Below are 17,328 nucleotides of genomic sequence, written 5' to 3'. Positions count from 1 at the left end.
CTGACCTGCAACGTCACAGCCTGTGGGCAATTTAGACCTATAGATCGTTGCCTCGTAGTTCCTTAGAGGAACGGTGCCAGGGAGCTGGCTTGTGAAAAAAGGTTAACAGTTCATTGCAAAGTTTTCTTTCTACAAACAGTAAAGGGAACTAATTCAACGTTTGCCACCTCATCAGTCAAGTAAAATTTCTTTCCTTTGTTCGAGATATGAAACAAAATAATTTTTCACCAATAGTGAATTAATTGTTGTTTTTTTTTTAAATTGATACTTGTGTTGGCAGGTAAAAGAAATAATTGTGCAAAATTTCAGCGTGGTCCGAGATTGGGTGTGGGAGAAATAACGTGAGCTAAGTTTTTACCAGACAGACAGACAGACAGACAGAGTTGATAAAAGCTTTGTAAAAATATATCTTTCCACTGATGTCTAATATTTCTAAAGTTAAAGGAAAAGGTTAGGGGTGGTAACTATGAGTAACTAAGTATTAAACATTAGCTTTTTGTTTTAAAAAAAAAAAGAAAAGGGTTAATAATACCCACAATGTATAAGCAAAGGGGGTTAATAGACTTCCTAATGTGGTACCGCTACCCAAAGATTGTACTGGGTACTATGTGTCTCATACCGTGACACTAAATTGATTCACTATCTAGTTTAGTTGGACGCTAAGGTAGTCTCAAGGGTCCAATCTTATTCACATCCTATATCGCTGCTTAACAAATTACTGCGAGCGCGATACGATATAATGGGGGAGGAGCCATTTTCCGATTCTTCTGTCTCGTGGAGCCAACGCGGCTTTCATTTATTTTTAAAGATCAGACTCAAATTTTGTGGTTTTTATTTGGTCTTTTTTTTTTGACTATGATACTACAGCCAGTGCAAAGGGCATTCCCAAAGATAAAAATAGAACAGCCTAGAAAATACGAACTTTTTCGCGTGGCTTCCGGAAGCGTAGGGTTCTTATACAGCAGCGTTTCCTAAAGTGAGGTACGCGTACCCCCAGAGGTACTGGAAGACTTTGCACCTCATTAACTATGCTGATTTTTTTAAATACCCATATACTATTTTCTGTTAATAAATTAAAGTGCGGTGGTGGGGAGATGGGTACTCAGCATTACAAAAATTATAAAAGGGGTACACCTAGGTCCATCGTTTGGGAAACACTGCTATATAGGCTACATTCAGCCTACGGGACAGTTTAATGAATAAATCTTTTTACTACATTGAATCTCTGTACTTAGAGATACTTGGAGAGGGTCGAGGGGTACTCAGCATTACAAAAATTATAAAAGGGGTACACCTAGGTCCATCGTTTGGGAAACACTGCTATATAGGCTACATTCAGCCTACAGGACAGTTTAATGAATAGAACATTTTACTACATCGAGTCTCTGTACTTACAAAACAACAAACTGTTGTGTTTGTTGAACACTTAAACCTTGTGTTTCAACTAATTAAGAGTACAAGCTGTCTTGTCTCGGACCTGCATCAAGTGGAGACACAAGCCGCTCATGGATACACTAACAACAGAACGTTGTTTTAACACTTCCACAGGTGTTCGGGGGGACAAACACCCCCCCCCACCCCAGAGATATTTTAAAAAACATGTTTTACGCATGTCGTTGATAAAAGTACATCCCAGAACAAGCAAAATATTTTTGAAAAAAATCCTCCCTTAAAAACAAAGAAAAAAATTAAAGATTATCTAAGGGGAAAAACTCCACAGTTACACCTATCTATCCATCAATCCCAGTGGCGCTACAGCCCATGGGGGGGGGGGGGGGGGCTCTGGCCTGCTTCAACACATCCCTCCATTCCGATTTCGTCTGGTCCTTTCATCTCCACGCCCTAACCCCAAGTTGTGGATCTGCATCATCAATCAATCGGATTCGGGGTGTGATTTTGGGTCGCCTGCCTTTTTGGCTTTTGCCTGCATACAATTTTCGCTCCTCTGTTATCTGGCATTCTTTCAACGTGACCTGCCCAACGTAGGCTGTTCTTACAAATATACCTCTAAATAATGCAGTTTTTTTTTTCCTTTTTCAATATCGAATAAAATAATTAACTACCGAGAATTAATTGACCAATCGGTTAATTTTTTTTTATTGATTCATGTTTTGTTGGGTACAATAAATGTTTCAGGTTTCACCTTGATCTGAAAATAAATAGTGGGAGAAATAACGTGTTCAATTATCTAAGGGAACAAACCCTACATATTTAGCCGTATCTGTGAAGACTGAAGGATTAACAGCCCTTTATTATTGAATTATGTCTTTTCGAAGGCAATGAATAACTGTTCAAAGTTTCAACTTGATCTGAGACTGGGTGTGGGAATAATAACGTATGCAAATTTTTGACCAGACAGACAGAGAGACAGACAGAGAGAGTTGATTTAACTTTTGTAAAAACAGTGAGACCGAGAATTCGAAAGTAAGACTGGAGCAAACCTTCATCAACAAATGTGGAGAAAAAAAAACGCCTTCTAGATTAGCTCTAAGTCACTACTGTGACACAATGTTTATATCTACTTGTTCCACTACTTATGTTAGAAGACCCTTGTTGATTTCTATGAATTGCGTAATTTTATTTTTTTCAGTGTTTTTGATATTTCATTTTGGGTCACCAAATACTCTTTGCCTAGGTCCTCCCATTGCCTAAGGCCGGCCCTGCAGACTGAATAACAATACACAACCACACTGAATACTAACAAAGTAGACACCATCAGCAGATTTGGAAGGATCAAGGCGTTTTCCCTTCAGCGTCACCCAGCACTGTACTCGACTCAAATTGGCATGGTTGAAATCACGTGACAATTGTGCCTCCAATCGGCCTCCCCGAGAGACATTCAAGGCGGCACGTACTTCCGCCAATCATCTAGCTCGTCAGTTTAAAAACCATGGCCTCTTCTATGGCACGAGAGTACTACAACACAAGGGTGCTCGTTGGAAAGGGGGAGGGAAAGAGGCAGAAAGGAGATAGTCACCAGGCGCCCAGACAACAATGTACAAAAATGAGTTTTTGTTGTTGTTACTGTTTTTGTTTACAAGAATTTGATTTTAGAGGATTTTGAATAAAAAAAAATAATTCCGGAAGTGAAATCCAAAACTGAGAATGAAAAAAAAAAGGTTATAAATATAGGTCATGGTGCTAGAGCAGGAGCGCGTTGTTTGATTTTTTTTGTTTTTAACTTTATGTGCCCAAGAGTGTATTACAATTTGAGAAAAACACTACTTCAACATGGGGCACATTTTTTTGGGCTTGGAGGCTAGATTTTGACAGTGCGGTGGGGGGGGGGGCGCAAATGTTCATTGAACACTTTTAACACGCCAACAAGTGACGCTGCCCACATCACGAACGTCAACGCTTTGGGTAAAGTGGCGCCCTGAGGCTAATGACGAATGCGCCACTAATAAAAGGCCAATTTTGTTTTGTAGAGGATGTCAGTAGCCATGTGTGTTTGTGAATTTTAAACAGACTGGAGTTCTCGTTGTGTTTTTCATGTCTAGTTTCCAGTTTTTCATGTCTAGTTTCCAGTTTTTAGTGTCTAGTTTCTAGTTTTTCATGTCTATTTTCCAGTTATTCAGGTCTAGTTTCCAGTTTTTCATGTCTAGTTTCCAGTTTTTAATGTCTAGTTTCCAGTTTTTCATGTCTAGTTTCTAGTTTTTCAGGTCTAGTTTCCAGTTTTTCATGTCTAGTTTCTAGTTTTTCATGTCTAGTTTCTAGTTTTTCATGTCTAGTTTCTAGTTTTTCATGTCTAGTTTCTAGTTTTTAATGTCTAGTTTCCAGTTTTTCATGTCTAGTTTCCAGTTTTTCATGTCTAGTTTCCAGTTTTTCATGTCTAGTTTCCAGTTTTTCATGTCTAGGTTCCAGTTTTTCATGTCTAGTTTCCAGTTTTTCATGTCTAGTTTCCAGTTTTTCATGTCTAGTTTCCAGTTTTTCATGTCTAGGTTCCAGTTTTTCATGTCTAGTTTCCAGTTTTTAATGTCTAGGTTCCAGTTTTTCATGTCTAGTTTCTAGTTTTTCATGTCTAGTTTCTAGTTTTTAATGTCTAGTTTCCAGTTTTTCATGTCTAGTTTCTAGTTTTTCATGTCTAGTTTCTAGTTTTTCATGTCTAGTTTCCAGTTTTTCATGTCTAGTTTCCAGTTTTTAATGTCTAGTTTCCAGTTTTTCATGTCTAGTTTCCAGTTTTTAATGTCTAGTTTCCAGTTTTTAATGTCTAGGTTCCAGTTTTTAATATCTAGTTTCCAGTTTCTCATGTCTAGTTTCTAGTTTTTAATGTCTAATTTCTAGTTTTTAATGTCTAGTTTCCAGTTTTTCATGTCTAGTTTCTAGTTTTTAATGTCTAGTTTCTAGTTTTTCATGTCTAGTTTCCAGTTTTTAATGTCTAGGTTCCAGTTTTTCATGTCTAGGTTCCAGTTTTTCATGTCTAGTTTCCAGTTTTTCATGTCTAGTTTCTAGTTTTTAATGTCTAGGTTCCAGTTTTTAATGTCTAGGTTCCAGTTTTTAATGTCTAGGTTCCAGTTTTTCATGTCTAGATTCCAGTTTTTCATGTCTAGTTTCTAGTTTTTCATGTCTAGTTTCCAGTTTTTCATGTCTAGTTTCTAGTTTTTCATGTCTAGTTTCCAGTTTTTAATGTCTAGTTTCCAGTTTTTCATGTCTAGTTTCCAGTTTTTAATATCTAGTTTCCAGTTTTTCATGTCTAGTTTCTAGTTTTTCATGTCTAGTTTCTAGTTTTTCATGTCTAGTTTCCAGTTTTTAATGTCTAGTTTCCAGTTTTTCATGTCTAGTTTCCAGTTTTTCATGTCTAGTTTCCAGTCTAGTTTTCTAAATTAGGAATACAAGTTTTTCTGTTGTTTTTTTTTTTTTGTGTGTTAATTTTCATCTATCTTATCTTATAAAATACTGACGTTACTTCAAAAAAGAAGATGATAACGTCCTACGTGTGTCCCTAGGTCAATCTAGTCACGCATGTTAATCAATGGCTTAAATTGTACAAAGGCATTGGTTTTCCTGGCTGACTCGAGTGTATTGTTACGATCTTCTCTATCAGGCCTTCTGTAAACACTGCTAAACACAACACAGCACATCTAACACAAGAACTTGACAACAAGAGCTTCAAGTAACAAAGTGGCGGTTTAATGACAATTACATCAAAAGCCAATACATCACAATTGGCCACATCAAATTCAAATGCTTTCTTGCCTACTAAACACTACAAGTCTTTCTCTGTCTACTTCTAGTCTCGTACAGCTACTTTTATAAGGACTCGCTTTGTAGCCCACAGTCCTTACTGCCTTACTGTCCTGGACTCAACTGTCCTTTCTTAAGACATTGTCTCTCGACCGTAAAGGCTTTCGGTCACATGACCGCAGCACGGGTCATACTTGCGTGCACTGTCAGTAATTCCCCTTTGTTCAACAGCCGCTGACCCGTTAACCATTAACCCTTTCAGTCCGCCACTGGAGTTACTACATAAAATCGGGTTTTAATCTTTTTAAAAGTCCCATTCGGAATGTATCTACAGGTTAAAACAAATAATGTTTGATAACAATTGCTATACCACTTTCAGGCCTTGTAAATTGCGACCTATGAGGGCTGATGGTGTCAAGGTCATCTGTTTGTTTGAACGACAGTTAACGAGGCTTGTCTTGAGGCCACCACGACGACCAATCGCCATTACTTTCCCCAACTAATATCAGGTACACATTAGAGTTTTGGTGGGTTCAGGAATTTCACAATCCCAGCTTCACCGAGACTCGAACCCGAGACCCGTCAGTTTGAAAGTGAAGCGCTTTACTCAATCAGCCACCACAGTATACACAGTAACCACATCTACTAACCTATTGTAGCAAGAAGCAGTCCACAAGTTCGTTAAGTTTTTCAATCAGCCTCACAGACCTCAAAAACAAAACCATAATTTCAACGCGTCTGTGACCCTGACCTTAGTTAAAATAAAGTCTCGCAAAGGGACACAACTTAACATTGCTTCATACAAAAAAAAAACACAAAAAAAAAAACCCAGACAAGTGATTTCATATTATTTCTTTCCTATCTGGAAGTACCCCCATATAAGATGATGAAGTCGTCTAGGGCCTGCCCTTTTACTTGAAGACCACCATACATCTCAGAAGGACGTTAATCCCCCCCCCCCAAACCCGGTAGAACGGGGTAAGTTGGGCCACTTGACTGTCACGGCGTGGCGCCACTGTCGGTCAGCCGAGCAGAAGACTACCGGCCGGGACAGCCTCGGGGAGGAGTTGAAAGACGTGTTCAATTAAGTTCGCTTTTTTTATTCCACGTGCAAAGCATGACGCCAAAATAAAATGGGAACAACGGGATAATGAAAGCCATTCCGCTTAACTATTTTGTTGCTTACAGCTTTTACAGATTTGGCTTTTTTCTTGATTTTAGTTTTAAAAACGTCTTCCGTCTGTCCCAAGACGTTCGTTTAGCTAACGCGCTTTATGGCGGTGCATAGCAGACGAGAATGACGTCACGCAGTTATTTTGGGCACCAACTGCACAAGGAGTTAACAGCTCAGCATAAAAAAAAATCTGGCCAATGGAAAATGAAAAATCCAAAAAGTTACACCAAAGTTACAAATAAAACATTTCTTACGCAATCTTTAAAAAAGTATTAATTTTCAAAATAAAAAAAAATATTTTACACAATTTCAAGTTGACCTACATTTTTTACCGCCTATATTTTCAAAAGCAGACGACATTGATATCATGTATAAGAGTCCATCTTTCAAAAATTGGATATATCTATTCAAAAATATTTAAATTTAGCGTTTTGTTTAATGCATATGACAGAAAGATGGACATTTGATATTTTTACAGTGGAACATGAATGGATTAGTGGACTATTCAAACGGACGTTTTTAACAATTTTAAATCGTGCGTGACATTTTTTTTCCAATCTCGTATAAACTCATTCCGTCTATCTGTCTGAAAGGTTTATCTTACTTGTTTTTTTCTCACACTTCCCATTCGCGAATCAAGTTGAAACTTTTTACAATTATTCTGTCTGTCTGTCTGGCAGGATTCTCTTACACATCTGCACAGTTTTTCGCGGCCGTCGCTTTCTCTTCTTCCAGTTGGCCAGTCTACGCTTGAGACGATATCGTGGTCTACCTCATGACGATAGTCGCTGATGCCAGCCAGCTGACAAGGGGGGAGTAAGTGGAGGTCAGGGTTGCCAGCCACATAACTTTAATGGAGGTTGTGGCGATCACTGTAGATTCCAGGGTTGTTGTTCTAAGACGCTGAGTCAGAGGACCTTTTCCATGGACGTCTCGTGACACAGTTGTAGGCCCACAGGTAGCCATGGTTTCAGGCACATAGTCTTTCTCAGCCTCATCTGTAATTGATGCCCATGAAGCATCCTTGTAATGTTCATCCACCACTACATCAGGTTTCGCCGGAATTAATTCACCACCGTTCAAGTCATTCTCACTGATGTGGGCAGAAGTACACATTTCTGTCAAGTTCAGGTCTTGTAGCTGGGTTTCTTAGCATGGGCACTTTCCCCGCAGGACGCCGCATATACAGTTCATGTCAATCGTCTGGATGCAGTTGTCAAGTATCGAGTTCTCTCTTATGCTGCTGCCATAAGTTAAATTCGTTGTTTCTGTCTAGGCCATTGTTGGGGCCCGTATTCACAATTTCACCCGACGACATCCAAGGCAAGGAATCAGAAACGGTCTTGAGGCTTTCATGGTTTGAGTTCTCATCAAAGGTACTGACAGATAAACAGAGGTCTTCAAGTCCACAGCAGCAATCTCGGACGCAAACCAAACGTTGTTTTGATCTGTTCAGCCCATTGAGGTGCTTGTTTGCAGATACATTAGAAATCTTCAGGCACATAGCAGACTTCCCTAGTTTCTTCAATTGTTTCTTTAATTTCGATTCGAAACATCCCGTTGATATCGTCGCAGCAATCGTCGCCAAGTTTCTCGTCTTGACAGTCACCCCCGCAAGACTTGCCCACAACACAGTCACAGACGGCGCTACAATCCCCAGCGCCTACATCACCACTGTTCGCGCAGCCACAGTCCTGACCAGGTAACTGCTCCTTCGCCAAGAATGTATAGACGATTAAAAAATGGAACTCAAAATATAAAGAAAATAAAGAGGAACTTCAAACATAACGTAAAAGAACAAAGCGGAACTGCAAGCAAAACATTAAAGAATAAAGCGGAACTGCAAGCACAACGTAAAAGAATAAAGCGGAACTGCAAGCAAAACATTAAAGAGTAAAGCGGAACTGCAAGCAAAACATTAAAGAGTAAAGCGGAACTGCAAGCACAACATAAAAGAGTAAAGCGGAACTGCAAGCAAAACATTAAAGAGTAAAGCGGAACTGCAAGCAAAACATTAAAGAGTAAAGCGGAACTGCAAGCAAAACATTAAAGAGTAAAGCGGAACTGCAAGCAAAACATTAAAGAGTAAAGCGGAACTGCAAGCAAAACATTAAAGAGTAAAGCGGAACTGCAAGCAAAACATAAAAGAATAAAGCGGAACTGCAAGCAAAACATTAAAGAGTAAAGAGGAACTGCAAGCAAAACATAAAAGAGTAAAGCGGAACTGCAAGCAAAACATAAAAGAGTAAAGAGGAACTGCAAGCACAACGTAAACGAATAAAGCGGAACAGCAAGCACAACATAAAAGAATAAAGCGGAACAGCAAGCACAACATACAAGAATAAAGCGGAACAGCAAACACAACATACAAGAATAAAGCGGAACATCTAACAAAACATAAAAGAATAAAGCGGAACGGCTCCAAGAATACACCAAAGATGAAGTAAACCAATGGCAGCAGAGTTGATGAACCAAAGCGACTAGAATGTAGTCAGAAGGAATGTGGCTAGCAGGTCCTCCACTCAGTGCTTCCATTATCGAGCATTGCTTGATGTCCAGCCTATACTAAACTCGTGCAAAATATTTCACACACAGAATCCTAAGATAATCTTCCCAGTCTGGTGGGGTAGGGGGGGGATTGATATAAATATCAATGCGGTGAATAAGGAGGATCGTGTGGGCAGTGCGGGGAAGAGGAGGGGGGAGGGAGTGAGACAAGCGAGTGATCCAGGACTGGACAGCTTGACTAAATATACATGACCACTTTAGCCACCGAGGATATAACGGCTCTGTAGTTACTGATGGAAGATATCTACTCAATCTTTCGATATAATATTGACTCACTGAATGACTGGCTGAATAACTGGCTAAATGACTGAAGAAGTAGCTAAATAAACAAGAGCAGAATAAAAGAGTATTATTCTTATTATAATATTAATTATATTTGTCAAAATGTTTGTTTCGGATGTTCCTTCAGAGTTGAAGATAATTTACTTCCTAGTTCAAACCTCCCGCAGGACGGCGGGGGATCAATAGTTTGACCGCTTGAGGTGTGTCCCTTACATAACAGATACATGCATTCATTGCTTTCAGAGATAATTGAAGCCATTTTCTACCGTTAGAGCAAAGAAGCTCTGAGGGTGTAGCATTTTATTTAAAATATTTAGATCTGGTTGTCAGTGAAATAAGTAAATAAATAGATATCGATTAATCATTCAATAAATATTGTCTATTAATCAATCCATTATCGATTGATTAATCTTCTGATCAAACAATCGATTATCTTTCTATTCACGAAACAATCAATCAACACATCTATCTATAAATCAATCAATCAATTTATTATTAAATCAATCAATCAATCAAACTATTAATTTACAGCTTTATTTCGCATTCTTGTGTAGGACAGTACATTTTAAAAACAATTCAGTTTTATTTTGTATTTCTCTCAAACTCAACGTCTTAACAACAACTGATCAGTGTGTGTGTGTGTGTGTGTGCGCGAGTGTGTGTGTTAGGGTGTAAGTGTGTTTGGGTGTATATTTATGCAGACAATTAAAAAAACATAACTGTAGTCCTAAAGAAAGAGAACAAAAGAAGCAAAACTTATACACGAATGGAGACCTGTGTTCAAATTACAAAAATCCCAGAATTTCGGTTGACAAGTCAAAAAAAAAACTCTTGCAGTCTAAAAATGCCAGATTTTCCGTTCGTACAAAGAGCATGATTTAAGGTTTACAATTTCAGTTGACTCCAGGAGGCTTGTATGCATGACACCAAAGCGATCTTCACATTTCTGACATATCAATGATAGAACCAATTCTAAAACAAAACAAACACAAGTCATACATAGTCTGTACAGACATGCTCATTAATGTTAGCGAATAGGTGTTGTCTCTGTTTTACCACGCTCACATCTGCAATATTTTAAGTTTCAATAACACTGCCTGGTATGGCAATCTGAGCATTTAAATAAAAATAAACTTCACAGAATCCTAAATTCTGCTGATAAAGTCATTAGCAAAAACAAAACCCATTTGGGCAGTTGTTTGAGACAAACATCTACAAAAAAAGCTAAAAACATTATAGAAATAAAAGATGACCCTTTGGGTCAGGATTTTGTGATTTTACCATCACAAAAGAACTACAAGACACCGATAGCAACAACAAACAGACACAAACACTCTTTTGTTCCCCTGACAATCAAATCATTCAATAGAAACAATCTGATATTAACTTTGTCACATGTAAATTATGAGTGCGTCTGGTGTGAATGTACATTTTTTTTATAGTTATAATGTTTTTTGTTTGGTGTAATGCACAAATTGTAAGACAAATTTCCTTACGGACAATAAAGATTATTATTATGTTAGAAACGAACGAGTAGTCATTCTCTGGCGCTGCCATCCTACTAAAGCAAATAGCATTTATATAAGCTTTTCAAGAAGGGAACAAAACACACAAAACAAAACTTATTATTTGATATTCTAGCAAAGCCGGAACAGCTAGCATTATTTGAAGAGATAGGGTCTAAGTACATTTGGGAAAGACATGTTTGTATTCATAAAGATTGCAGTTCTGTATTGATTGTTCCATTCATATATAGTTAGATTATTTTACATATAACCAAAGGATGTGTTTCTTTGTATCAGAAATAAACACCACAAAAAATACGTTATTTAAAGCCACATATGTTATACAAAGTGGTAATTGTATCAATTAGTTTAGATCAGCCTTGTAATTAAATGTCATACAGACTAACAACAACAACAATAAATCTATGCGATTAGAAATATTTTTATCAAATGATTTTGTTTAGCGCTAGTTAATGCTGTTAGCTTTCTCAAGGCGCTGTGACCCTATCACTTAGCTCAGTGTTTCTCAAACTGTGTGCCGCGGCACACTAGTGTGCCGCCGAAGATTTGCAGGTGTGCCGCGCGAGTTTTCAGAACGCAGCACGTGCAGAGTTACACAGGTCCGTCTACTATTAAATGTTTATTTTATGTTGCGATGACATCTCCTCTTACAACGATTAGTGGAGCGCTCCATAGTGACGGGAAGGGCTGTTAGCTATTCAGGTTATGGAATTGTCCACTATACATATATTGACTCAAATGTAGGCCGCCTTAGCAAATGCACAGCAGTTCTTGAATTGGAAACGATAATAATAAGCGATGTGTTTCATGTAAATTGTTTAGGTGTATGCTAAAAATCAAATTATCAATAAGCATTATTCATTGTTATCCATGGAGACATATGTTAGCAAAAATGAAACTGTGAAAGTGTTAAATGAAAATCAAGGAACCAAACGAAGGTACAAAGAAGATTACATCGGATATGGTTTCATATCTTCTGGACCTGAAGATTCTCCATTGCCATTCTGTCTGATCTGCAATGCAACTCTATCGAATTAGGCGCTAGTTCCAAGCAAATTGAAGAGACACATGGAAACAAAACATCCAGCTGTAAAAGCGCAACCAAAGGAATACTTCGAAAACATCAGGGCTCAACAAAATAAACAAGCTAAGAAACTTACGAACTATCTAAAGCTGCCAGAAAAAGAATTGATTGTAAGTTATAAGGTTGCTTAGTTTATTAGCAAAACGCAAGAAAGCCTACACAGAGGCTGAATCAGTCATTGCACCAGCTTTAGCAATAGTTAGACCCGAAGCCGCCAAAAAGTTTTAAAAGTTCCTTTGTCAAATGATACTATCTCGCGCAGAATTGAAGACTTATCGACAGATTTACTAGATCAAATCTGCGAACACTTAGACGTGACTGACGATGAAGTGTCTCTACTGTGGTCTCTTCAAGTTAATGAATCCACTGACGTTAGCGGCAAAGCCCAGTTGCTAGCTTTTATTCGGTTCATCAAGGATGAAAAATGTGTCAACGAATTCTTTTTTTGCAAAGACTTACCAACTACGACCAAAGGTGAAGATATTTTTAAAGTGATGAACGAAAACATTTTGCTCTTCAAACTACAGTGGGAAAACTGTGTCAGCGTTGGCACCGCAGGCTGTCCTTCCATGAAAGGAAATAGAAAGAAATTCGTCACTCTTGTGTGTCAAGAAAATCCAAATGTATTAGTTGTTCACTGCATGATCCACAGAGAAGCTCTTGCCTTCAAATCTTTGCCGAAAGATTTGATGTCTGTTCTGGATCAAGTGATGGAAGTTGTAAACTTTATCAAATCTCGACCGCTTGCATCCCGACTTTTCTCTCAGCTCTGTGAAGTAATGGATTCAGACTACAAATGTCTCCTGTATCACACCAACGTTTGTTGGCTCTCCAGGGGAAATGTGTTAAAGCGTGTCATCCAACTCAAGGCTGAGCTGATTTCATTCTTGGAGGCTGAAAAAAAAAAGACTTTGGATTTTCTATTCATGACGAGATCTGGTGGGTTAAGGGGACATTTCTCTCTGATTTATTTGACAAATTAAATTCATCGAATTTAAGTCTTCAAGGACCATCGGAAACAATCATCACTGCATCCTCAAAACTGAAGTCATTTGGTGAAAATTTGTCTTTGTGGCAAAGTAAGATTTCGAAAGGACTGCTTTCCTACTTACAATGAATGTACTTCAAATAAAGAAATCACCCCCGAAATTCTGGACACTTTGACACACCTGCAGTCAGCTTAGACTTACTTAGACTTAGTCAGCATTGCAGCATTACTTTCCAACAGTTGGAAGTAATGAGTATGGATGGGTCAGCTATCCATTGGGAAACAATGAAGCTACAAATCTGACAACTGAAGAAGCAGAGCAGCTCATTGATTTAAAAAGCGATGCAGTTCTTAAGTCAAGTTTTGCCGAGAAAAGCCTGGATGTTTTAAATTTCAATTAACAAGTTATATCCTGCAATCAGTTTAAAAGCAATCAAAATAATTCTTCCATTTGCATCTTCATGGTTTTGTGAGTTTGGATTTTCAGCACTGACTGAAATCAAGTCTAAGAAAAGAGAAAGACTTCTTACAATAGACGATAAAATGCGAGTTTGTTTGACAACTCTGGAGTCTCGATTAGATCCCATTTGCTCTCAAAAACAGGCACACCCTTCACATTAAATGTAATACTTAAAAATAAGTAAAATCTTTTTTTTTCTTTTTATTATAAAACAACTGTTGTTCTTCGTGGTGTGCCGCTAAATTTTTGTAGCTTTTTTCCTGTGCCGCCAGACAAAAAAGTTTGAGAAACACTGACTTAGCTGGACCAGTTGAGAAAATGGGGAGGGGGGATATTTATCATTTTCGCTTTTTAAAAGAAAAAAAAAAGGGGGGGGGGAACGACCTGAATTCGAACTCACGCGTCCTCAAGCCGACACACTAACCACTCTGCTAGTGAGAGGCTTATGAAAATAGATTGTATAGTTATCTATTGTTTTTTTAGAAACCTACTTTAAAGTGGCGACCTATAACTGGGAGTAATTCAGCGTATAAACCCTTATCAAATCAAGTACAATTTCTTTCCCTTGTTCGAGATACCAAAGAAAATAACTAATTACAACTAGTTAATTAACTAATGGTAATATTTTTTTTTATGTTGTGCGAAAATTCAGCTTGATCCGAGATTGGGTGTGAGAGAAATAACGTGTACAAACTTTTTACCAGACAGACAGACAGACATTAAATATAGGCTTTAAAAAAAATAAATCCGACGGAAAATAAACAAAATGCTACAGCCTTAAATTTGTTCAACATTCTTGGCCATGTCTATGTGCCTTTCACGCAGCAAACGGACGAGTGAAATGGCAGACGTTAGCAGGACTAATCCTTCTGTAAAGTCTTCAGCGCGTCCATGTTTGCCATTCGCATGAGGATCTAAGCCGGCACTTTATACTAACAACCTACTTGGGGCTTCATTAATACCGCCTCTTCCTAATTCCCGCCACCCAGAATGAGTCGAATTGAGGGGCAGCAGGAGACAGAGGAGGGGGATGGGTTCAGGGCTAAAAATCGATCGATTCAACTGGCGCCCCATGGAGAGAATCGATTAGAAATGGTCAACAGAGCTTCTATTTTTTTTATATTCTTTTTTTGTTTCGAGAAGAGGGAATCTTATCAATGAATTATAGTTTTTATAAAAAAAAAGCGATATTCCAAGCAGACGATAATTCAAGCATTGTTGAAACATTCTGAGCTGGCTTTATGAAATGTTTCAACAAAACTCAAGGGGGCATAATTACATTGGAATGCATTAAAGTGAAAGCAGAAGATCTAAAAAGAAAAAAGAGTTATCCCTAGCTAGGCTTGGGAATTGAAAAGTCCAACAACAGAAACAATGCTAGGGCGATGTCTCTACAGAATGGTTTGTGAAAGGAGGGGAGAGGACGGAGAATAAGGGAGTGGACAACGAGGGAGTGGACAACGCAAACACGTTGAAGGCAGAGTGGACAGAGGAGCTGGACTTTGTCCGAAAGCAATAATTTAAATGGGTTGAACATGAATGACAGAACGGCGTGTGCTGCAGTTAGTGAAAATGCCATTTTCAGATCGAGGTCAAATCAAGGTCAAATCAATTCTTATGTAGTGGAACAATAAGCACTTATAACATCAACAAAGTAAAATACTTAAAAGTTAATTAAAAAAAACATATATGTTTCGTAATTCCATTAATAATTTTGAATCAATCATGCAATTAATTTTTAATAGATCTAGGCTAACAATAATACATTTTTGCAATTGCAATTTTATTCATTGTCTTTGCTTAGCGCAACTTTAATGCTTTTAGCATGCTCAGTGCGTTATAGTCCCATCCCTTTTGTGGACCATTCGAGAGAATGAGATATTTGGGAGAAGGCTTCCGTGCTGCATTTTCAAAAGGTATTTAAAAAAAAATGAATTCAAGCTTGAGGTATCGAGCCTACATGATGGAAAGCCCGACATGTTAGCCACTGAGCAATTCAAGTACATATAAAAGTAGGTTTTATAGTTTTAAAAATTCTAGTTTAAAAGTTTAAGCGAACGACCTAACTCCCTTCACAAGGCTTATATCCCCTAAACATTTTCTATTTAAAAGAAAATTAATTAATTATGACTAATTGATTAACTAATTGGTATTTTTTAAAAATTGACTCTTGTGCTGCCATCGACAATGAATAATTATGAGAAGTTTCAACTTGATCCGAGGACAGGAAGTGGGAGAAGTAACAAGCAAAAGATTCCACCCAGACAGACAGACAAACAGAGTGAGTTAAGGTAATGTAAAGATGAATAAATAGTACGACAAAGCGACTAACCAAACAGAGCCAAATCTTTGGGGAACATTCGAAATAAAAAGAAAAGCACAAAGCAAGACATGATCAGCGTAGTAAGAGGATAGAGAGGGTATACTAGAGATAGGTAGAGTGAGACAGAAAGAGTGAGGCAGAGAGTAGGAGGGTCAGACACAGAGAGAAACAGAGATAGTGATGGAAATGACAGAGTGAGAAAGTTTGAAGTGAAAGGAAATGAGAGAGAGACAGAGAGAGAGAGAGAGAGAGAGAAAAAAGATAGAAAGACAGACTAAGACAGACTACATACGGACGTAGAGAGATACAGAAAGAGACAAAAAAGAAAGATCTGTAGAGAAAGACAGAGGAATCAATAACTGGCTTGTAGATCACTTAATCAACACAAATGAAGAAGCCAATCTATTCCTAAGAAGTCGGTGCATCTGGAAGAAGGAACGGTTAGCAGAAACTCGGAAGATATATTCCAGAATTGATTAAACAACAAGCAAAATCAGACAAACAAAAAAAAAAGCGTATTTAAGGGGAATTACTCCATACTTACAACTACGTATCTCAATAATGTAGACGTTACTTCTTTTTTTTTTTCGACATTAAACAAAATAATTAATTGACTAATTGTTGTTTTTTATTGATTCATATTTTGTAAGGTACAACAAGTAATTGTTGCAAGTATCAACTTGATCCTAGACTGGGTGTGGGGAAAAATAACGTATACAATTATTTCATGGCAAAATCTGTAGTATTAAATTCCCTTCTTGATATCAAACAAAATAATTAATAACCAACAATTAATTGACTATTAGGTTATATTTTTTTTATTGATTCATGTTTTGTTTTTGCCAATGAATAATTGTGGCAAAGTTTGAACTTGATCCGATAATGGTTGTGGGAGAAATAACGTGTTCAAACTTTTTACCAGACTTGACAGACAGAGTGAGTCGATATAAGCTTTGTGAAAATAATCCTTAATCTGATTAAGCAGCATTTCAAACTTAAGAACACAGCCTCATCTTCGAACAACTATTTGTCTACTAAACATACACGCTAAAAAAAAAAGCACTCTGCGTTCAAAGAACGTGACGTCATCCTAGATAGCGTCGGTGCTTACACTCGTGACGTAACAGTACACTATCAGCAGACGACATGATGACTCAGAGGTCAATCAACTAATTAGAAAGGGAAAAAAAAGTTCCACCAATTCAAACGATGTTGTTTTTTTTTTTGTAGTTTTTTTTTTCACTGCTCTAAATATTCACTGCGATGAAAGGGTTGTTCGATGGTCCGGGGGGATAAGAAATCCAATCCCAGGAGAAAGATGCTCCAGATAAAGAGACCCTCCCGTGATCGTTGCAGGGGTGTAAGGGGGGGGGGCTATGTATCTCCCTTTGCCATCGCGGTCCTAGTGCCTTCCATCGTAAGGCCACACAGTAAGATCGTTGCGCAAGAACTCACTAAAAGATTGGTTGCAGTTATGGCATTGAACCGAAGAACAGCCCTGTAGTTCACTACGCCATGAAAAAAAAAAGTAATTTTTTAAACATTTTTTGTGAAGCTATGTACCAGGAGTCTTTCGTATGAGTTCATCAAGGTCACGCATGCTAAAAAATCGACTTCCGGAAATTGAATTTGGGGTTGATGTGGCTGCTTATTATTTAAATGCGAATACATGATTACAGGATGCGCGGTGGCTGAGCGGTAAAGCGCTTGACTCCCGAACCGAAGGTCCCGGGTTCGAA

The 17,328-nt window shown here is 38.0% G+C and overlaps 1 protein-coding gene across 1 annotated transcript in view; it reads right to left on the bottom strand.

Moving 5' to 3' along the window:
* Positions 1-17,328, bottom strand: part of LOC106060275 (uncharacterized) — a 295,644-nt gene that overhangs the window by 88,256 nt on the left and 190,060 nt on the right. The gene's annotated exons all lie outside the window — the stretch shown is intronic.

This window comes from Biomphalaria glabrata, chromosome 15 (assembly GCF_947242115.1).
Source record: "Biomphalaria glabrata chromosome 15, xgBioGlab47.1, whole genome shotgun sequence".
Taxonomy (NCBI): Eukaryota; Metazoa; Mollusca; class Gastropoda; family Planorbidae; genus Biomphalaria; species Biomphalaria glabrata.
This window is presented reverse-complemented; position numbering and strand designations above follow the sequence as displayed.